Source organism: Malaya genurostris, chromosome 2 (genome assembly GCF_030247185.1).
Source record: "Malaya genurostris strain Urasoe2022 chromosome 2, Malgen_1.1, whole genome shotgun sequence".
Classification (NCBI taxonomy): domain Eukaryota; kingdom Metazoa; phylum Arthropoda; class Insecta; order Diptera; family Culicidae; genus Malaya; species Malaya genurostris.
In genome coordinates, this window is record NC_080571.1 from 19,969,978 (window position 1) to 19,993,093 (window position 23,116).

Genomic DNA, 23,116 nt, shown 5'->3' on the forward strand with positions numbered 1-23,116 from the left:
AACTCGTTCAGTGATGCTTTTGAAACCGATTTGCAGGTGAGCTGAACTCGGTGATGATGAAGTACTGAGTTGATTATTGCCAGCCCTGTTTATCAGATGGGAAAAAATCCACTGGAAAGCAGTAGGCAAGGTTTTCTTTGCGGATTGCCATATGAAAAGAACCCCCTTGAAATAATAGCATGCCTAACACTTAGTTGGAGTGGTGAAATGACGTCTTCATGATGGTTGCTGAGATTTGTTTTGAACAAATTGTGCTGCTGCTGCCGCTGCGGCAATGACTGTCCATGCCTCCTTTGTTGAGATGCTGACAGCGCAACAGAAAAGCTCTCATAGCTTAGTCTAATTAGTGCTAATGGCTATTGAGTATCTGTTTCACCCAGCTGGAGTTTTTCGGTGAGAGACATTCACTTGATGTGTCATTACTCTGAGTGTGGGAGATTGTAAATAAAAAAGTTAGTTGGAAATTTTGTTAGCGTAGTTGTTCTGTGCAATTAATGATTTGTTTGATGAAATCCAGTAAAATGTTACTTGCTAGCAGCAATAACCGAAAGTTACGATAGGAAAAAGTTCGTAATGTTCGCTGAAAGCTACGTCCCGTACAACATCCGCATTCAGTGCGGCAGAAAAACGATGACCCACCAACAACACACTCGGAACAAGTTAGAAAGACATCAACGAAAGGACAAGACACGAACGCCCAGCCTACCACGTTGGGACACGAACAGGTACCCGACCTAGCAATAAATACGTGACGGCACGCCAACACGGTTAATCGCGATGAATGGGTGGTCGTCGCGGCGCTGTAGCCGCGGCAATTGATTTTGGTGTATTTATTTTTCCCAAGGCTGTGACAGACTGAATTGGCGGTGTAAAATTTCCAATGCATGGGAAAGGCAGTGCTTTTATTGCCCACGGTGCTGGTGGCATGTCTAATTCAATTACAAGCCTGTGGCAGAACTGGCTTAAATTCGAACGATTGGGGTATGTAATTTGTCTATCGCCATCCATGTCGGTACGTTGTCCGTACACAGCACGCTTACAGTTGAACAATGATGATCAGCACTATTGATGTACATTTTGACTTCGAAATGAATCGTGAAAACACACACCTGCTGCAATCGATTTTGCGGAATATGTTCGCTACACGTTTCAGAAATCAAATACAGTTCCTTGAATGTCAGTGACATCGTTGGTTTCCTGATTTGTGGCCGATATTGCATTTTAAATGCAACTCAGTTTGTTCTTAAAATTGATTATTCAAAACTACTCCAAGCTACCAAACCTGCACTCTGAGTTGCGTTTCTGAAAAATTCGAATGCTTGACAGTGCGTTGAACGAAATCGGTACTGTTTCTCAACTAGGCACGCTCTACTCGAACACTCACACAAATAAAAGTTTCTCACCGTTATGCTTTCCGCACAGCTCAGATGTTCTTTCATGAGAGAACCAATTCAAAATACTGTTTAAACAGTATCTGCCAGATTGAAGAAGGATGTAATTAACATCCGAAATATGTATCTGTATTTTTACGTCTGTTATACTTCGTATATTGACGCATGTAAAATTAATGGAGTTCAATGGTAATTCTCTCATTTGACATTCCATTAACAGTTCGAGTAACAATTAATGATTTTTCATGTTGGGTTTCGCAAAGCAGAGAATTCGAGGAACGCAGGGAAGATGAGGAATCGCTTCAAGCGCAATTCGAACCTTTGGAACCTAGTCGCTGATGGTTTGTTAAGGAAACTTAATAACCTTGGATTTCCGACAGACTGGATTTCAGCGTAATGGCCCGCTAGTATTTCTTTCACACAGTTAAGAACGTTTTGTTTTCATATATGTTTATTTAAGCTAAATTTCATTTGCAATGGCGCTCAGATAATCAATAAGTTCGTATTTTTTTTAGGCTTAGCGCAATTTTTTTTAAAGTTTTCATTCCTTTTTTGAACATTTTTGTTGGGAACTGTGACACGTCCAGCAAGAAAAACAGCAATGCGACCTGATGCAGCTTTTTGTTCTAATTGCATTTCCTTTACAATCCGAATAGTGCTTACATAATGGCCTCCTACTAATGCGGCCCATCGATTGTGCCAAGATTCAACATTATTAGTAGTTCGAGGCAGATCGTTTATTGTATTTTCATATATAGACCATAACTGGGGCGAGAAAATTAGTGGGCATCGTTTTACTGATTTTCCAAACTTCTTTCGACCCAGAACGTATGTTTCCTCTGCATATTTAATCAACGGCTTCATTTCTGTTGGTGCAGTTTGGCGAATTAGATCGAATGCTCGAGGAATCATATCAAATGGCACAAAAGGTAAAGATCGCAGCCTTTTTAAAAATAGTGCAGCATTTTTGTTCGCAGAAATAAATGGAACTAAACCAAGTTTTTTGTACATTCTTCCAGATATTTTGACTGAAGTGAAAAAACATCTAACTTGCGAAGTATCTGGATATTCGAGATGAAAAGCGTTAAGCATACCTTTTTCATAGTCCGTCAATATCATTCGTGGCGTTAGATATACTTCTATATCATTCGCAACATTTGAGAGTTCATCAAGCACAGCTTTATAAAGATCTTCGGTTTTATTTGTCATTAAAACATACACCGCTGGGATTGTATGTTTATGATCTGGCGCAACACTTGCGTGGATGGTAAACATTTGTCGGTACTCTCCGGGAACAGTATCAAAAGTTGCATCCGCAATCCAAAACTTTGCTTGTCCAAGCCTTCTTATGTCCTCATAGGCGACAAACAAAAGAGCATGCCCATCCTGAATGCTAATCTTTCCACGAAAAAACGGATCTCCGTCGATTGTACGGTAATATTCTTCGGGAAAAGCAATCTAATCGTGCTCGTCGAATTACCTTTTTTTGGGCATTTGCTGAAAATTTTAGTTGCACTTCTGATGATAATGCAACTGCCGCTTTTCTCGCTATTCTCGCCGGTGGACCACTATCAGATGTGGCATGACGCTTAGTGCTCAAGCGCAGTCTGATCGCGTCCACCTCGGTTGGATCAGGAGAATGTGAATGGCCAGTTCCTGTTCCAATGACAACATGTATTCCTCCATTCCACCTTGTTATAATTCTTACCTACTGCTACCTTTTTCTTGGTTACGACGGTTTCTATAGCGACAATCCCAGTAGAAATAGTGGTCAGTCTACAGAACAGAAAAAAATGTAAAATTTTCGTATTTTTGAAATTTACGTGCTTGTTAATACAATACAAATAAAATTTCCACAATAGTATATCGCCACCTTGACAACTTTTTAATATTTCTGGAGCACAGTCCATAATCATAAAATTACAAACTGATTTATTTCAAACGTATGACTAGAATGATTTTCTTTTCAAAAAATTGTCAAGGTTTGCTAAGCATAAAATTGATCGTTACCATGGAAAACACAAGTTTTGTTACTTTAGATAAACAGACATGGTAACTATGGCAATCCAAAGGAAATACACCGTAACAGCACATAGTAGAACAACAACCAAGTAGGGATTTCAATGTGTGTAAGAAATTTAATGGTTGTTTTGCGAAGTGATTACCAAACAATTCAAATAAAATTCTTAGCGATGCGTTCTCGTTAACCGGATAGATGCGAAAAGTTGACATATATGGCTTTGCCGGCGTTTGGTTTCAACAAGACGACTTATGGTTTTAATACTATGGTGACCAAACAATTGGATACTAATTATACTGAGCACAATATTTTCAGTAAATACATGCATTCGGCGAAACGGTTTTCGGCGAAATGACCCTTTCGGCAAAATGACCCTTTCGGCGAAACGACTTTCGGCGAAATGACCTATTCGGCGAAATAGCATTCGACGAAACGACTTTCGGCGAAATGGCTTTCGGCAAAATGACCCGCTCCCGGTCTGCTCACATTGACTACAGAATTAAGAGAGCTTGCATGGCTTTCGGCCAATGCAGACGAGCTTTTGGAAAATCATGGGGACTCAAACCCAGATACATTCATTGGATCTACACAACAATCGTTAGACCAATTTTAGCATATGGATGCCTTGTATGGTGGCAGAAAGGAGAAGTCGCGACAGTTCAGTCAAAGCTAAATCATCTCCAAGGGATGGTCCTAATAGCGATGACAGGAGCATTCACGACAACTCCTACTGCTGCTCTAGAGGCGCTACTGTGCATTAAACCACTACATGTGTTCCTAAAACAAGAAGCATTATCTTGTGCATACCGTCTTAAGGTTACAGGGCTTTGGAACAGTAATCCTTTAGATTATGCTACCAGCCACACTAGCTTGTGGTCTCAAATGGTTACGTGGGATGAGTATTTACTCGCTCCTATTGACCTAACTCTCACATGCAGTTTTCCTTTCAAAACATTCAATGTGAGTCATCCTCTTCGAGAGGACGGCTCTCTGTTGAATGGTCGTGCTGGTGCTGGTGTCTACTGTCGTGAAATGAGAGACTAGAGCAGTCTCATTCACTTGGTAGTTACTGTACTTTGTTCCAAGCAGAAATCTACGCGATTCTGTGTGGAATACAATCGGCACTTCAGCAGAGAATCTGTGGTAAACGAATTTATTTTTGTTCCGACAGTCAGGCAGCATTAAAAGCACTAAGTTCGAATGACTCATGGTCGAATCTAGTGATCGCATGTTGAACTCAAATTGAAGACCTCAGCATTTCAAATGCTGTTTAATTCTTATGGGTACCCGGCCATTCTGGTATTACTGGAAATGAATGGGCTGATGAGTTGGCTAGAGCTGGTGCAACGAATGATTTCGTTGGTCCAGAACCAGCTTTACCACTTTCAACTAGTTGGATAAAGCCCAAGATTCGTTGTTGGGCTGCATCCAAACATGCCAGCTATTGGCGCAGCTTGCAAACTTGCGCTCAGACAAAAGCATTTTTACCAGATTTAAATCTAAAAATGTCAAAGTGTCTACTGCATTTCTCCAAGCATCATTGCAGTATTCTTGTCAGAGGTCTGACTGGACATTGCAAACTCAGTCATCACATGGCTTCTATTCAACGTGCTGAGTATTATTCGTGTGATTTGTGTGAATGCGATTATGGTACTGCATATCATCTGATATGTAACTGCCCCGCATTGACGCAACTACGTATCCGGGTTTTTGGTTCTCCATACATGATTGAGTCTGTGTATGCAGAGCTAAAATTGAAGGATATTCTTTCGTTTCTCACCCAATGTTATAAGGAGCTATAGCCAGAAGGGTTCATCGTTCTTCCTGGAGTGAATGAATTCTTTCTGTATTGACTTTAAATAGGGTTTAGCAGACTGTTTGGCATCCTTAATGGGGTATCGAATTTACTTCTGCTCGTACATACTGTAAATCGTTCTGAATTCTTCCGGGAGTGCAAAATGGTGTCGCTTTTGTAAAATCTATAAATCCTCTCGGGGGTTGGAGGTTTTATTAACTGTGCATCGTTCATCAGAAAGAACGCACATAGTAACAAACCTAAATAGGTTTTACAGCAGACTGTTCGGGACCTCGTAGAGGTTCAGAATTTACTTCTGCTTCCACTAAATGTGATCCCCATCAGACTGTTCAGCATCCCTTAGGAGTGCAGAATTTACTTCTGCTTTTTTGTGTTTTTGTGTCGTCAATTTTTCCCATCCTCCTGGTCCAAACCTTACCATTTCCCTTCAATCCTTCCCTCTTATATATCGGGAAAATGATGCTAAAAACAAATTGATGGCAAGGCACAAATCTCCAAATATCAAGGGGAACGTGCCATTTGAGCCAATTTGTTTTAATTCCGGATTCCTGATTGATTCGGAACCTGGCCAAGAATGGTAATTCTACCGTTTGGTTCATCCAACATGCAATAAAACGGGCCGGTGAATATCATGATTTTCAAACATGTCTTCAGCTTATTTTAGAAATCAGAAGATTTGCAGATAAATCTGCAGACCTAAAGCTTGCTTCAGATAGAATTGGAACAAAAACAATTTCCTGTGTTTCAGTTATTTATTATTGAATTCAAGATATTTTTATATACAAATGTAACGTTTTCTTCATACTTTTAAGAAGTGCTGAACCATGTTGTATGTTTGCAGGTTGAAGATGGTGGTTTCGTTCGTTCTTGGGTGTATCACAATCACTTCTTGTCCTATTTCTCGCTAAGCTTACCATATTGAACACGTGTTTTTGGCAATATTAGCATGTGACCAGTTGATGGTCGTATGTGACAAGCGATTTCCACGGAATTCTTGTGTCCCAACCGAACGTCGTGTAAGAAGGTATAGTCTTCTTTAAGCCCATGCATAACAAACGAACGTTCAAAATCCATTATCAAAGGTTCAAATTCCATTATCAAAGGTTTTTTCCCCTGTTACCGGCTGTTTCGTTTAATGGTAAGCTTAACTCATTTCAAAATCGCCGTATTGTTAATAAACTGTTTTGTCAGTTGTTTCTGCCGTTCTGCTTGTAAGTGATTTATTCGATTGTCTCGGACGACGCACAGTGGTTCGACTCAATAAAAACGTGGACATAAATCAGTAGCTGTCAAACCGTTCTTTTAATACATATAGTTTCTTTCAAGAAATTATTTACAAATATATACCGCGTAATTTGATTCTATCTCCAAATTGTTCATGGTCTACTTTGACAAAAAATATAACCATAATTTTTTTTTCTGAAGAGGTAGAAAAATTTTTTCTTCTACAAAGTTTTAGAACTATTGAAAATAATTTACTTTGTCAAATATACCAAAAGCCTAGGTTGCACCGTTTCGGATATACGAAGCGTTTTTATAACAACCCCCTTAAAATCAGTTTTTTATTCATAACTTGTTTCGAGTTATTTTTTATGCATACTTTGTTTGGAATAATTGAAGAAAATGAAAAATCCCATAATTTTGTAAAAGGTAATGCATAGGTATATTCTTTTCTGGAAAAGTTATACATCATTTTACTTTTTTTTACCTAGGAAACCTTGTGCCTAAGCGAAACATGCAGCTTTATGCAGCAAACTTTTACAATACTTATAGGAAAATATATTCCTAATCCAATTTATTTTTCAATGAGAATATCCTGAGTACTATTCGTGTGACTCATTTTCACTATGGCCATGCTGAAACCATGAATGGTTAAGAAACGGAGGGCGTCACGCGTCTGCTATTTCTGTAATTCACTTTTGCAGTGAGCGTAGAGATGGCCAATTCACTCCTGAGCTATTCTAGTGAATCGAATCTTTAAAGTGAGCTGATAGTTCACAGCTTTTTTTTAAAAAAGAACCGCAACTTACCAGTTCACCGCACTGGTAAGCAGGGATGCCAGGTTCACAGATTAATCTGTGTTTCCCAGATTTTCAACTTTTTGCACGGGTTTAAAAAATGGCACATATTTTCACAGATTCTGAAATCGATCACAGATTTTTGAAGTTGATCACAGTTTAGCACCAAAAATTTCAGAGCGAAAATGCTTACCAAAATGATTCCGATCAGCTATTATGGAAACGGAGAAACGTGCACCGATTTTGCACAGACAGGTTTTTGGCTTGATCACAGATTTTTGAAAAAATGACCTGGCATCCCTGCTGGTAAAGTGGAAACAAGCTACGAGCTGATCGGATTTTTGGCTCTTGAAGAGCGAGTTATAAATGAGAAGAAATGTGTGCATGAGCTTTTGTTTGTTCTTCCAATTGTGCATCTATCCTTCTTTAACAGATTGAATGAGCCATTGTCAATAAGCAATCTTACCTCTCACACAGTAGGCTAAGGTACATTCAGGGATGCCACTTATGCAGATATTCTCAAATATGACATAATAATAATTCGCAGACAAGTTAGTTCGCATAGCATTGTTCTTTGTGCATCAATGATTTCGATCATGCATATGAAAAACAAACCTTTAGTTCAATCTAAATGAGCTGATGAGCTGATACATTGAATCGATTCCCTTTGGTGAGCTGATCGGTTTGGAGCTGTTCACCGGTATGAGCTGCTTCACACATCTCTAAGTGAGCGTCGCACGATCAACATATCGTCTTAAAAACGTGTTGCTTCTCGATAACTCAATTTATTTACGCCTTTAAAAATTAAATCTCTTCGTAAAGGTTTGTACTCTTATAATATTTTTTCATATTTTGTTTGAAAAACATTTTTCGATTTTTTTAATATGTGTTGAACTTTTGATAATTTTTCGGATTTTCAATATTTAAAACCCACTTTGAAAAGGCCTAAAAAAATTGCATTGAGTTCCACTTAAACTTTTTCTAATATTGTTAACTGTCAAAAAGTAAACCAAATAAAAATCACAACAATTTGCTTAAGTTGCGCGTGCAAGCATGAGATTGTTTATGCGTGTTTACGCGCACTTTGTAGTAGATACTGAGGTGATAGAGGTAGATTCTATGTAGATAAATTAAAAAAAAAACTGTTTTTAAAATAAAGTGAATATATCAAAAAAAATTTTTTTTTTTAAATTATTTATTTATTAAATCTGCAGCAAAAATATTTATTAAATCTCCAGCAAAAATATTTCAAATGTTTTTCTCTTCAAAACGAGATAGAAAAAAAAATTATTGTGCGAAAAAATTTTTTTTTTTTATTTTCGAAATTGGCACTAACCCCTTAACAAAAATTAAGGTGCAACATTCAAAAGAAGCGTAATGTAATTTTGTAAAACTTCAAAGTAAGTACAGACTTTTGACCGCCGAAACTGTTTATCCCTTACAACCTTTTAAAAATATACACTCTGGGAGAGTGATAAGTTTTTGATCGTAAATGTCTCGAAAGTAACGTTTTCGAACATGCTTCATCAGTAAAGAAGGTAAAAACTTGATGCTTTAGGCATTTCAACCTGCATAGTTGACTCGTTCAGTTCAGACTAGAATCCAGGTCCAGAATTTTATAGATCAAGATCTTGATTCCAGATCTGGAACCTTAGATCTGATGTTTGAAACTGAGCTCTGCAACTGAAATCGAGGTACAGAGCAGAATTAAGTTTCGAGATTAGTCGGTGTTGAACAGTCGTTCGCACCGCACGCGTATAGCTCTTGGCTCCTGGAATTTTTTTCTGGCTACCTAGAGTTTCATTGATTCAAGGCTACAGTCTTTTTCAAGGCTACCTGAATCACTAACTAAGTGACTAAGTGATACAAAGAGTGATATTAGAGTGACTAAGTGATACAAAGAGTGATATTAGAGTGACTAAGAAATTAATCAGCCTTTTTTAAGGCTAGCTAGGAGTCTAATCGAAGACTAATTTAGCCTAGTTAATTTAATTTAAAATTTCATTAATTTCAAAAATGCCTGCGTCCAACCGGAAAGGCAACAAGCCTAAGGCTAAAAATAATTCAATACGGAATAAATCACAATCCGTTATTCAACATTTTTCTAATAACATTCACGATCTTATAGAATCTGAATGTAAAAATAAAAGACAACGGACGGATTTCCCTTCCGTTGATCCTATGCCGTCTAACAATATTTACGAGATTCTTCCTGAATCCGATTGTAGCGACATAGAAGAAAATTCTTCAAAAATTCCCAAAATGGACGCATGTCGTTCTGGGAAGAAACATCAATCTATGCCACCAGTGACGGTGATGATTTCCGACTTCAAAGCATTCCGTACTGAGCTTTCTACTTTTCTCCCGGAAGTAAAAGTCTCATTTCAAATCGGACGAAGAGGAGAATGTCGAGTCTTGGTGGATGGATTGGAAGATTACGAACGTCTTATTCGATATTTGTCCGAAAAACTTCATAAATTTTATTCATATGATATAAAATCAGACAGACCCTTCAAGGCTGTCTTGAAAGGATTATCAAATGATCAAAGTATTGATGAAATTAAAAATGAACTAAAAGAATTGCTTGGTTTTGCCCCTTCCCAAGTAATACTTATGAAAAAAAGAGCGAATGGTACTTCTAAACCACGCTCTGGAATTTCCCATGAACTTTACCTAATACACTTCAATCGAAGTGATGTAAACAATTTGAAAACTTTAGAAAAAGTACGTTTCATTTCCCACATTAAAATTCATTGGGAACATTATAAACGGCATAATCGTATTGCAAACTTAACGCAATGTCGTCGTTGCCAAGGCTTCGGTCATGGAACCAAAAATTGTCATATGGATATACGGTGTTTGAATTGTGGTAAATCACATTCGAAAGACGTTTGTACAATGAATGAAACCACTGATAAATTTTCATGTTCAAATTGCAATGGAAATCATAAATCCAATTATTTGAAATGTCCTGTCAGGGAAAAAATTTTAAACGCTCGTTCGCTTAGACAACAAGTCAAATCAACGACCTTAAATTTACAGAATATACCTGAAAATTCTTCTAAGGCACCTGCCAATTCGTCTTCTAACGAAAACAATTTATTGACAGGTAGATCGACCTCGTCATCATCTTCTTCTAATGTCAGTTATGCTGGTATATTAGGTAGAAAGCTATCTCCTATTTCTTCTAATGTAAATATTCAAAACACAGGACCGCCTTGCAGTTCTTCTTCGAACGAAAACAATTTATTAATAGGTAGACCGGCCAAATCATCTTCTTCTAATGGCAGTCTACCTACAAATATTCCTTCAATGCCATTCGCTTCTTTAAATGAAGTCGATTTAGGCGATATAACTGAAAATAAAATGATCTACCTACAAGATCAACTTTTTCAAATGATCATCCAAATGAATTCGACTTCATCACTTTTTGAAGCATTTCAAATCGGATGGAAATTTGCAAATAATATTATAATGAATTTAAAATTTAACAGTGATGTTAAATAATTATTTGAATATTTTAAATTGGAATGCTCGATCTTTGAAATCGAGTGAAGATGAATTTTATAATTTTCTCAAAGTTCACAAAATTCATATTGCCATTGTGACAGAAACTTTTCTTAAACCAAATGTAAAATTGAAAAGTAATCCACATTATGTGGTTCATCGATTTGACAGGTTTACTGGAATTGGTGGTGGAGTTGCCATTTTTGTCCAACGGCAAATTAAACATCGAATTTTACCTTCTTTCAATACTAAAGTTATTGAAAGCTTGGGAATCGAAGTTGAAACCATTCATGGAATTTATTTCATCGCTGGAGCATATTTGCCATTCCAATGCACCGGCGAACAATTAAATTTCTTTAAAGGCGATTTGCAAAAACTTACAAGATATCGATCGAAATTTTTCGTAATAGGGGACTTAAATGCTAAGCATGTCCAGTGGAATTGTAGGCAAAATAACAGTAATGGTAAAATACTTCATAATCAACTCTCAGCTGGTTACTTTACAGTTCTTCATCCCAGTAATCCTACTTGTTTCTCTTCCGTGAAAAACCCGTCTACAATTGATCTGGTTCTAACAGATCAAAGTCACATTTGTAGTGAACCGATTACTCATGCTGATTTTGACTCAGATCATCTTCCTGTAACATTCAGACTTTCCAACGAAGCTATAATTAATCCAATTAGTTCTATTTTCAACTATCATAGAGCAAATTGGTTGGATTACAGATCTCACATTGAAAATCATGTGGATCATGAAATTATTTTAGAAAATTCTGCAGACATCGACACAGCAATTGATAATTTGAATCATTATATTAACGAAGCTAGAAATCTTTCAGTTCCCAAAGCTCAAACTAAATTAAATTCTCCTATCATCGATGACAATCTTCAACTGCTCATTCGGTTGAAGAATGTTCGTCGACGACAATATCAACGTTCTCGTGATCCTGCTATGAAAAACATAGTTAAGGATTTACAAAAAGAAATTAAACATAGATTTACTCTTTTGCGAAATGAAAATTTCGCTAAAGAAGTTGAACAAATTAAACCATATTCTAAACCTTTCTGGAAACTTTCTAAGGTTCTTAAGAAACCTCAGAAACCAATTCCTGCTCTCAAGGAAGGAAATCAAATACTTCTTACAAATGGTGAAAAAGCTCAAAAACTTGCTCAGCAGTTCGAGAGTGTCCACAATTTTAATTTAAACGTTGTGAGTCCTATTGAAAATGAAGTCTCACTGAAATATGATCATATTTCAACCCAAGTGTTATCACACGATGACATTATTGAGACGAATTTTGATGAAATTAAATCAATTATTAGGAAACTCAAAAACATGAAGGCTCCTGGTAATGATGGAATTTTTAATATTCTTATTAAAAATCTTCCCGATGTTGCCTTGAGACTCCTGGTTAAAATTTTCAACAAGTGTTTTTCATTAGCTTACTTCCCAAAAAGATGGAAAAACGCTAAAGTAATTCCTATCCTAAAACCTGATAAAAACCCAGCAGAAACATCAAGTTATCGCCCAATTAGCTTACTTTCTTCTATCAGTAAACTTTTTGAAAAAATTATCTTGTTAAGAATGATGACTCATATAAATGAGAATTCAATTTTTTTACCAGAGCAGTTTGGATTCCGTCATGAACATTCAACTACTCATCAACTTGTCAGAGTAACGAACATGATAAAATCAAATAAATCTTCTGGGTTATCCACTGGAGTTGCTCTTCTAGACATAGAAAAAGCATTCGACAGTGTTTGGCACAAAGGTTTAATAGCAAAAATGTCTGATTTCCAGTTTCCTATTTATTTGATCAAAATGATTCAAAATTATTTAACTGATCGTACTCTTCAGGTTAGCTATCAGAATTGTAAATCTGAATTGCTACCCGTACGAGCCGGTGTTCCGCAGGGTTCGAGTGTAGCTCCAATCTTGTATAATATTTTCACTTCTGATCTTCCAAATCTACCCGTTGGTTGTCAGAAATCGCTATTCTGTGACGACACAAGTCTGTTAGCCACAGGTAGAAATCTAAGAGTGATCTGCAGTCGCCTACAAAGAAGTTTAAATATTTTCAGTGATTATCTGTCAAAATGGAAAATTAAACCAAATGCAGCAAAAACGCAATTAATTATCTTTCCTCACAAGCCAAGAGCTTCTTTTCTTAAACCAAACAATAATCACATTCTCAAATTGAATGGCTTGGAATTGACATGGTCTGATCAAGCTAAATACTTAGGTTTAACGTATGACAAAAAACTCACTTTCAAGGATCACATTGAAGGAATCCAGGCAAAGTGTAATAAATATATTAAATGTTTATATCCTCTTATAAACAGAAATTCTAAGCTCTGTCTGAAAAACAAATTGTTAATTTATAAACAAATTTTCAGACCAGCCATGCTTTATGCGGTACCAATTTGGTCAAGCTGTTGTTCCACCAGGAAGAAAACGCTTCAAAGGATTCAGAATAAAATTCTGAAAATGATTCTGAAGCGTCCTCCCTGGTTTAGTACAAATGAGTTACACAGACTCACAAATATAGAACCATTAGATGTAATGTCACATAATATTATAAGCAAATTCCGACAAAAATCGATGCAATCTTCAATTGAATCGATTCGCTCTCTGTATTAGTTAGTAAGTTAGTATATAGGTTCCTTTTCCCCATTACACAATACAAGTAGGTTTAGAATTTTCCCTACACAAAAATCTCAGAATTGCGGAAGCAAATGATGTCTTCATGGTAATAACCAAATCATATATATATAACAGGGCTGAAAAGTCACCACTTGTGGCTGAACACCCAATTTAAATCTTAATAATTTAATTTTAACTCATATTCCAATAAATAGTTATTAAAAAAAAAAAAAAAAAAAAAAGTTTCGAGATTCAGGTTTAGGTTTTTGAACCTGAAGTTCTGGAACTTCAGACAGAAATCCAGGAACAGAACTCAGATCCAAAATTAAGTTGTATTTCCAGAATTCAGTTCTAAACTGCATTCTAGAGTTCTAGATTCGAATGCAATTCTAGAATTTGGTTCCATTATTCAGATCTGCAATTTTAGAAGTGTAACTGAATCTAGGAACTAGATTCGGGAGATTTTTGAACTAAATTTCGGTTATGGATTCTAGAACAGAATTTTAGAGTTGAGTTCAGGATCCGTATTTGAAAACGGAATCCTGGACCGGAATTCTGTAACTGAAATTCAGCTGTGGATCAGAATCCAGGTCCAGAGTACAGTGATTCGATTTCCGGTTCCGGATAAAATATCCACTCACTTTTTTCAGAGATGGCTGAACCGATTTGCATAAACTTAGATTCGAATAAAACGTTTTATGATCCTATAGCCTGCTATTGTATTTCATTTAAATACGACTTTCGGTTCCGAAAGGACAGAGTAATATGTGAAAATTAGAGAAAAAATGTGCACTCAATTTTTTCGGAAACGGTGTAACCGATTTTCACAAACTAAGATTCAAATGAAAGGTCGAGAAGCTCGGTAAGAACCTTTCCATGAAGGATTTGCCCCGATCCGGTAGGAAAACGGGTCCCAGCCAGCCCGGCCGGGACTTAAAAGTGGTTGAGTACATCATGAAAAACCCATCGGCGTCGACGCGGGATTTGACCAAGCAGTTCAACACCAGCATCGGGATGATTCAACGGATCAAAGTTCGGAACTCCCTGAAAACGTACAAGAAACAGAATGTGCCGAAAAAGTCCCTGGTACAGCAAGTTCAGGCCAAAACAAGAGCGCGAAAACTGTATAACCAGATTCTACAGAATAAAGACGGATGCATCCTGATCGACGACGAAACCTACGCCAAGGAAGACTCTCGAGCGCTGCCCGGACTGCAATATTATACGAAATCGGTGTACCAGAACCTGGACGACGCTGACACCACGGTGGCGATGTAAAAGTTTGGGCAGAAGGTGTTGGTGTGGCATGCAATTTGTACCTGTGGTTTGCGGTCGTCGATTTTCTTCACGAAGGGGACAATTAACGCCAAGGTGTACGAGGAAGAATGTTTGATGAAGAGAATGCTGCCACTGTACAGAAAGCATAAGGCTCATCCTCTCTTCTGGCCGAGTTTGGCTTCAGCCCACTACGCCAACTCCGTTCTGCAGTGGTTGTCAAAAAATAATGTACAATTCGTGGAAAAGGACATCAACCCACCGAACTGCCCGGATCTTCGACCAATTGAAAGGTATTGGGCAATTGTCAAGCGGCACTTTCGGAAGGAAGGTACAGTGTCCCAAAACAAGCAGGAGTTCAAAAAAAAAAACTGGACAGCTGCCACCAGGAAAGTCACAAAAGTAACTGTGCAGAGTTTAATGAAGAATGTCAAGTCCAAAGTGCGAGCGTTCCACAGAAACTAGGATTTTTTTCAATATAATCAGTGAAATGCATAAAAATGTAATTTATCTACAATATATCGGAAACTGATGTCAAAATATGTTTTTTTCGCTTTTTTATTCAATAATCAATGTTGCTAACTATTTTTCTATACACTCCTTAGTTCACTAAAAAAAATTCTAGAACATTTTATCCAGATACGACTTCCGGTTCCGGAACTAAAGCGTGATAAGTGGAAAATTACCAATTTCATTCGTATTTTACCACTAACCATGGAAAAAAACATGCATAAATTCCATAAAACTGACTGATAAATTCTCCTAGTTTGCAGAACTAGTTAATTTGTTTGAATAAAAACTTAATTCGCCACTACTGTTCCCCCCTTTTCCTGTGCCGGAAGCACCAAAAGTAGTGAAGAAAAACTCAAAAAATAGAGCTAACTTCAATTTCTCAGTGATGCTTGAACCGATTTTTACTAATCTTATATTGTCTTTAATCCTACTGTGAAATTTCATCCGGATCCGACATCCGGTTCCGCAGTTACAGGGCGATGAGTGTAAAAGTTTCTATACCGCCATTTAAAATGATAATATGTACAACACCGGTACGTGCAACGTGGAAGAAGAAAACTCAAAGCAAACGATGCGTGCTTTGTTCAATTTCGTACACCCTATAAAGTAAACGAAACGATTTCGGATGTTTTATGCTTATTCCAATTTGTGGGTCATAGTTTTTGCTGGCAAACGAACCAACTTTGACTATTCCGGTCATCTGAGTCCGGTTTCGGAAGAATTGGAAGCAGCTATCAAAAACTGCAGAAAAGATCTCACTCACTTTTTTTCAAGATGGCCAAATCGCTTTTATAGGTTCAAAGGAAAAGTCTTACAGTTTTATACGGAATTCCTAAATTTGTTGTGGATACTCATTTGGCCCATGCTAAATAAAGAATCCAAGTTTTGAGTAGATTGGTCCAACGTGGTTTGTTTGCCAGAGACTTCCACTTCTAAAGGGCCTCGATGGCATCTCATTTCCAAATACTAATATTGTGACATATTCATCTCCGATCACCGATTAATTAAATAGAAACGGTTTCTCTTACCAACATTTCATCAAAGATTTTTTCTTCATTAAAAAAAACAGTGCCATAATCCTCATCTGAAAATTGTATGCCAACGACCGTATAATTGCCTTCGAAAACTTCAACTATTATTTCAATGAAAACATTCAACCTATTGTATCGAAGAGCACTATCCACCGACACTTTCAAAGCTGATCTTGGAATGCTAGCGATTTTCAGACGAAAAACGTTAAGACCCTTGATAAAGTTCAAATCCAGTAGTCGAAACGTCGGGTAGTCAAACAGGCAATCAAATTTAATAGACCGTTAGTGCCGCATGTACCACAATATTACATATTTACGTTCGTTTTGTCAATGGAAAAAAAGATGATATTTAGGCTCGGTCTCAAGCTTCCAACTGAACAATAAATTCGATTAAATGACCCTTTCGGCACAATCACCCATTCGATGAATTGACGCATTTAGCACAACAGCTTTCGGCAAAATGGTCCGCTCTCGATTTGAGGATCCACATAGTACACCATTATTTGTACTCCTGTACTACACTATTAGTTTCGTGCAGTTGAAGCAAATGCACATACTTTAAATCGAAATATGTTTGTTCCTTGGGCATAATTTCAACATATTGTATCAAAGGTGAAATTTTACACCAAAGCTTGAAGTCAACAGCTTTTGGATATCTTCGTGGTGACCCCGACATCGGTGTATTTAGTTCGTTAGGTTTGCTCATTTTGAGATCGTCTATTTGTTCACAGCACTATAATATTCTTTGTTTTTATCGCCATGGCCGTGATTGGTTTTAATATAGGCTTTATCGGACATAGCTAGAAAGTAAACTGAGTCTGTTTACTTATTTCCCAGATTGACTCTATTTTAACAGCAATAATCGACCAAACGAACTATTTATTTTTCAAATTGAAAATTCTAAAGAAATAACATCAATTTCTACGAGCGTTAGCTGAGTATATTCTGATATGATGTGATATGAACTAGTATAGTCGTGCGGATTTCGCGATTCTCCCGGATTTAGCGCATTGAGTTTCCGGAACTACAAGCTAAACAGGAATTGTAGATTTTGTTAGATTAAGTCCGAACAAACTTTCCTATTTCTAATCAATGCACAGTTGTTTTTGCGTATTCCACAGTAATACTTATGAAGTCACGAGTAATATGAGAAAGGCATCATTACACCACTAGGTGGATTAAAACAGGTTTTATATTAAAAATAATAGCTGATCTAATTTTTTTATCGAAAACTTTTTATTTAGATCCGACTTTCGCTTTCGAAATTACAAGGTTATGGGGGTTCGAAAAATCCAAACCGTCAAATAAAATGACGATGCAAAACACTTGAAAAATCTTCGAAAACTGTTTCAAATTAAGAGTCTTGTTAGTTTGGTGGACAAATGAACCGTTTCAGAGTAAAAACAGTGGTGTTTCGAGAAGTTCTAGTAGCAGTATGAAAGTTTTATAAAGATGTTTAAGAACTTTCAAATTGAATTTATGAAACTCAGAGAGATTATTAAATTTGTCGTTTAAGCTCGGGAAAGATTTAGTAAACACCAGTTTGACTTGAGCCTTTATTCGCCAAATAAGGACTGTTGGTGAAAGTATAACCTCATTAAAGTTTCCTATTTCTATTTACCAATCAAAACACAGAACCAAACTTGTTTGATCGAAACCCTTCAAATCGTGTAGTCATACAAACGTAACATACTTAACCCAAACGACTCATTTGGCAGCAATCGTATCCTAACGTTTAGGGCAATTCAACCGATCGCAATCTTATGTATCGTGTTGTTGTTGTTGTTTGCATTGTTTGCACTTTCCCAAGCAAATTTACTTTGCGAAACTAGACACGATTGTTGTACTTGTGCCCGAAAAAAGCGTGTCATCTGTCATCTTCAGTGGAGAGTGTATATCTTGCCGAGGAGGGCGGCTTACATGACCAAAATCACACCCCAAGCCTACTTCGATTCGCGTAATTGCTTCGACGAACGCGCACCGGGGCCGGTAAGTGCGTTTTTATTGCAGTTATTTGCGAAAACTCAATACTTTGTTGACTGTCAGTTTCAAATGGGTACGGTAAATATAAATATAGTGGCAGCTGAGCATTTTCGGTTGATGCGTACTACACTGCACACCGTTTGGTAAGCACATGTACTAACTGGCAACTTAATTAGATTTTAGCACGCACTCAGCTTTTGCAAACTGAGAAGTCATCATTAAGCTAGAAATTGCGCTATGGCGAACTGCTAGAAGATCCACTGGGGACTATGGGAGGTTTACTAGGTAAGATACATTGTTGCGTCAGGCCCGTGTTGTTCTAATTTAATTACCAACCCGGTCGCTATTTGCTCATTGATGTTGTAAGCATCAATTGAACTGGCCGAAGAAAGTGCGGGGCTCATCGAACTCACCGAAATCGAAAATGACCAGTACAACAAAACAACGACCAAGTAAACAAATTGAAGAACTTTCACTATCGCCGGACTAATTTCACATCTTGCTTTGGACTGGGGTCCGGAAGACGAACGTGTTTGGCATTTGGAATATTGATTTGTTATTGTCGGCTGCTACGCGGAATGTATGTTGAAACTGGATATCCTGCGATTGATCACGTCCTTCATATGCTATTCAGGGCGCCGGTATCGAACCGGAAGTAACTACTTTCAACGATTGCGATGCGCAATTGAAATTTTAATATTTTAATGTCGATGACACGCTGTGAAAGTGTCGCAGCAGGCCTTGAAATATCTGGTATAGCCGACGACACGATCTGCCACTCGTCTGCCAAAACTGTATCATGATTTTAACTACCCCTCAGTAGTGCGAAATGTCATATTGAAACAGTTTCAAAAAAATTTAAAACTGACATCACAGACGGATGTGTTGTCAAGTAAAGTATTGGTATTATACATTCCTTAAGTAAAATTTGACCATTCTGTATCAATACTATAAGAATCCTTCGAGCACGAGCAGTTTTGTTTGAAACATTCTCATGAATTGATTTATAAATGAAATATCGAGAGGGAAACACAAAACTGAATATTGAAACGGAAAATATTTCGCACGCAGAATGATTGTTTCCGACAGAAGAATTCCTAAAAATACATTCACTCATAACCTTGTACATTTCAAAACAATGTCGTTCGAAAATGGGTTGCCAGATTTGCTGCTGGTTTGCATCTGCTGGTCTGTTACTCTGTAAACAACTTAACTATAGTAACAACTAGAGTGACTATAATCAGAGTGGCGACAGCTGTTCGTTTGGAATGACAGCTCCCAGTTCCAAACGAGCAAACGACCTGTCAATTCAATGTAAAGCTAATGGAATGTTTTGAATTGTTGCCAAAATTACGGATGAGATGTCGTCACTCTGGTTATAGGCACTCTAGTAACAACCATATTTCAACCAGAACAGTGTTGCTCAAGAAAACAATTTTTAAAATTAAATTTAGTAGTTTTTGCATTTTTCTCAATTCTATGCATTTATTCGAGGCTTAGGTGACTGGAAAGGTTATAGCGAGAGATCGTACATATTTTTTATTTATAAATTTTTATTTAGACCCGGTTTTAACAGAACGTACATTGTTTCCCGCAATTTTATTACGCAGTTTGTTCAATCAGTTTTTTTAGTAGGTTTTCGATCCGTTTCATCGAACAGTTGTGTTCGAGTAGTTTAATACCAGCAGTTTAATTTGAGCAGTTTTTGGAGCAATTTTTCTTAAGTATATTTGAACAATTATTCGAGTAGTTTTCTCCAGTATTTTCTTCGAGCGATTTATTTGAACAGTTTCTACCAGATTTTGTTTTGCAGTAGCTGTTTTTTTCAGGGAAGTTTTAAGGCTGATTTTTCGAGCAGTTTTTGCGAGCAAGCCTCCTGCGGTTGTTTAAGCAGTTTATCTAATATTTATCGTGAGTATTTTTCTTCATTTTTTTAAAAACATTGAGCAATTTTTTCGAGGAGGTTATCAAGGTGATTATTTTTGAGCAATTCTTTTGGGTAGTTATTTCGAGCAGATTTTTCTAGCAGTTGTTCAAAGCAAGTTTTTTTTAACAGTTTACTCAAGAAATTATTTTGTGTTGGAATATTTTGAGCAGCTTTTTCGACACGACTTGACAGTGTTTTGGAACAAATTATCAGGTGTACAACTATTTTTTCCAAAATTAAAAGCTTTATTGCGAAAAAGTACTTACAGATAATATTATTCAAAGTATTGTCCGTCGCTAGCGACAGCTTTTTCCCATCTTTCCGGCAATTTTCGAATCCCGGCTCGAAAAAAGGAGTCCTCTTTTGACGCTATCCATGAACCAATCCATTTTTCGAACTCTTCGAAGGATTGAAAATGTTGATTCGCCAGGCCGTGTTCCATCGAACGGAATAGGTGGAAGTCAGAAGGGGCGACATCTGGGGAATACGGCGTGTGGGGCAAGACTTCTCATTTCAGTGTTTCCAGGTACTTTTTGACCACTTTTGCGACGTGAGGCTGAGCATTGTCGTGTTGGAGGATGACTTTGTCATGGCGCTCTTGATATTGTGGCCGACTAAGGCGCAGCAGTTGCGTTCGGTAGCGATCTCCTATGATGATTTCATCCGGTTTTAAGAGCTCGTAGTAAATCACACCGAGCTGATCTCACCAAATACAAATCATAACCTTGGGGCCGTGAATATTCGGTTTTGCCTCCGGCGAAGTAGCATGCCCGGGCTTTCCCCATGATTTTCTGCGTTCAGGATTATCGTATCGAACCCACTTTTCATCACCGGTTACGATTCGATGTAAAAACCCAATACAATTTTGTCTTTGAAGCAATTGCTCACATACAAATAGACGGCGCTCGATGTCCCTCGGTTTCAACTCGTACGGCACCCAGTTTTCTTCTTTCTGAATCATGCCCAGGGCCTTGAGATGTTTTGAAATGGCTTGCTGACTCACTTCCAACGATTCGGCATGCTCTTTTTGGGTTTGGCACGAATCTTCATCAAGCAATGTTTCTCGTTGTTCATCTTTGAAGGTTTTTTCTCTTCCACCACCATGTTTATCTTCGACATCGAAATCACCATTTTTAAAACGTTGAAACCACTCCCGACACGTTCTTTTACTCAGAGCAGCATCACCGGAAGTGTCTGAGAGCATTCGATGCGCTTCAGCTGCATTTTTTCGAATTGTAACAACTTCCCGCAAATGGCGAGAATTGGGCACATAAACAGACATTTTAGAGCGTGAATAATACGAAAACAAGAATAACTGTCACTGAAACAGCGATGACAATTCGTTAGGCACTGTACACACTCACTTGAAAGGCATTATAATCTATGTATTTTGACCAGCCTCAGCCGGTACAGCCACCTATCGGAAAACGGCGGAAGCAAAGTTTTTCTAAAAGTTTTTTTGAGCAGTACTTTCAAGAAGTTATTTTGAGCAACTCAGTGAGTTTCAAGCAGTTCTTCGAATATTTTTCGGGCAGTTTTCTCAAGAAGATATTTCAAGCAGTTTTTTCGAAGAATATTTTCGAACCGGTTTTCGAGCAGTGTTTTGGAGCAGTTTTAGGGCAGACATTTTTTGAAAACTTTTCCAAAAAAATTTTTTATAGTAGTTAATTTAGCAATTTTTTTTTTAGCAGGCCTTTCGGTAGTTTTTTCGAGCAGTTCTTTCCAAACTGATTTTTCGATCAGTTTTTCTAAGCATTTCTTAGACATTTTTTAGCAGTATTCTCAAACAGTTATTTTGAGCAGTTTTTTTCTAGAAATATTTCGATCAGTTTTTTTCAAGATTTTCGAACCGTTTTGTCGAACGGTTTAGTTCTAGCAGTTTTATCTCTTGAATTTTGTGTGCTCAGCATTTTTTTCGAGCAGATTTCCAATTGTTGTTCGAGTAGTTTTTTTTCGAGCTTTTCAAGCATGTTTGTCGAGTAGTTTTTGCAGGCAGTTTTTTCTTGCAGTGTTTTACGAGCAAGTTTTACGGAGATTTTGAGCAGTTTGATCTAGAAGTTTTTCTCGAGTATATTTTTGAGCAAGTTTTTTCAAGTATGTCTTCCAAGCAGTAATTCTCAAAGTTTTTCGAGCTGTTTTTCAAGCAACTAATCAGCAGTCTTTCGAAGCATCTCTTTGAACCGTTATTTCGAGCAGTTTTTCAAGCAGATTTCTGGGCAGGTTTTTACAGCAGTTCTTTAGCGTAGTTCTAAGTATTTTCTCTCATTTCAAGTAGATATTTTTGAGAAGTTTTCATCGAGTAGTTCATTTTTTAGTAGTTTTTTTTCTGATCGTTTTTGAAATCTTTTCAATCAGTTTTTTCAAGCATTTGTTGCAGCAGTTTTTCTCAAGCATCTTATAGTAATTTTTTTAAAACTGTTTTTCGCGTAGGATTCTGAGCAGTTTGATCTAAAACATTTTTTTGAGTATATTTTTATGCAATTTTTTTAGCAGTTCTTTTCAGACAGTTTTTTCAGGCAGCTTTCTCCAGCAGTTTCTTTCCGCAGTTATGAGCAGTTTGTTCGAGCAGTATACCGAAAGTTGTTTTCGAGTGGTTTCTTCAAGCAGATTTTTCGATCAATTTTTGGAGCATTTTTTTCTGGCAATTTCTTCGAGCAGTTCTTTGGAGTAGTTTTTACAGAGCAGGTTTTTTGTGTAGCTTTTACGAGTAGCTCTTTTCTCGCAGCTTAGACGAGTAGTTTTATCGAGTGGTTCATTTTTTTTCTGAGCAGTCTTTCTGTCAGTTTTTCCGAGCAGTAGTTCTAGTAATTTTTCTGAACAATTTTTCCCATAGATAGATTAGATTATTTTTAGCAGTTTTTCCGAGCCTTTTTTCGAACACTCTTTCGAATAATCTTTTCGAGCAGTTTTTGTATAGTAATGTTTCGAGTGGTTCCTCGTGCATTTTTTCTAGTAGTTCTTTTGAACAGTCATTTTTTCGGGAACTTTTAT

General features: G+C 37.2%; 1 protein-coding gene across 2 annotated transcripts in view; it reads left to right on the forward strand.

The window, feature by feature from the left end:
- The window catches only part of LOC131430887 (disheveled-associated activator of morphogenesis 1), a 232,528-nt gene that overhangs the window by 131,075 nt on the left and 78,337 nt on the right, over window positions 1-23,116 (forward strand). The gene's annotated exons all lie outside the window — the stretch shown is intronic.